The following is a 1,663-nucleotide window of genomic DNA, read 5'->3' on the forward strand; positions in this document are numbered from 1 at the left end:
GTAAACGTTGACCTAAGAACGTGACAGACGCCGCTGTGTTGTGACTATTGCTCAGTCAAGCTGTAGGTGACAGAGATGGGAAGTAACGAAGTCCAAATACTTCGTTACTGTACTTAAGTAAATTTTTCTGGTATCTTTACTCCACTACTTATTTTTTTGACAACTTTTTACTTTTATTTGAAAAATGGGCGTGTCTCAAGAGATATGTCACTTAATCCTAACAACGAAATTAAGCTGCGCTCACACTAGAGTTTGATAATGCGAAATTCTGTCGTGCGGTGATGCGAAAAAGGGCGGGATTAAACATGATCATTAGACATTAAAAAAGCGAGCGATTGGTCCATGTTTTAAATTTCTGTCCAGAGAGGTCATGTTTTATTCCTCGATTGGTCTCACGCAGTCAAGTGATGCGATTTCGCAGATCAGAGTTCACCAAGCTTGAACTTTGCACCGCAGCAACCTGCGAAACTTGATGCATGACCTTGCGTTTCCGGTCTGACGCATTCGCGCGCGTATGAATGGAAGTCTATGGAGAGAAAAGTCCAGTGTGACCGCAGCTTCAGTCCACAGGGTTATCTAAATGTCAATCAGCTGTGAGGAGAATTACACTAATTAAATCTACCCTTTCAACACAAATGCACTCGTTTCTCCCAATAATAAATAATTATAACTAATTAACTAAAACAAAATTAACGAAATGCAAAACAATATCACAAAATATACAAACACAACCGAATTTAACAAGTCTAACAAAATAGTTTTAAACGAGCCCCATTTGTTACGTCTCCTTACATTTTTACACAAATATCTGTACTTTCCCAGCTAGCAAAATTCACGTGGCTCAAATTCGGCCCACACCAGACACTTAAATCCGGCCCACATATCGCATGGAATGATGTCAATTGGGTGGTCCACTCCGGTTTACCAGATATGGGCCACAATTAAGCCATAGCTACGCCACATGGCAGCCAGAATTCAACATAATGAACCAGAACTGACCCTGTTCTGGGCCACAGTTTACTTTTATTCTGGCCCAGATCTGGCCCACACCAAACACTTACATTCAGCCTACATACCGCATGGAATGATGGCACCTGGGCGGTCCGCTCCTGTTTTTTTCAGATATGGGCCGCAGTTAAGCTAAAGCAATACCATATATCAGCCACAATTCAACATAATGAACCAGAACTGACCCTATTCTGGGCCACAGTTTACTTTTATTTTGGCCCAGATCTGGCCCACACCAAACACTTACATTCAGCCTACATACCGCATGGAATGATGGCACCTGGGCGGTCCGCTCCTGTTTTTTTCAGATATGGGCCGCAGTTAAGCTAAAGCAATACCATATATCAGCCACAATTCAACCAAATGAACCAGAACTGACCCTATTCTGGGCCACAGTTTGCTTTTATTTTGGCCGAGATCTGACCTACACCTTACACTTGCTGGGTGTATCAAAATACATAAATCCCAGCATGCATTGCAAGATGAATACATTATATAGCTTATTAATGCTCCAGTTTTCATTATTTGCTGTGGATTCTGCTGTTTATGTTGACGTTGTTGATTTCGTCACTTTTAGTCTCCTGTTTGTGAGTTTTGTTCATGTTGTTAATTGTCGCCCTTGTTGAGGTTCATGCGTTGATTATTGATGTCTCTG

This window comes from Danio aesculapii, chromosome 2 (genome assembly GCF_903798145.1).
Source record: "Danio aesculapii chromosome 2, fDanAes4.1, whole genome shotgun sequence".
Lineage (NCBI taxonomy): Eukaryota > Metazoa > Chordata > Actinopteri > Cypriniformes > Danionidae > Danio > Danio aesculapii.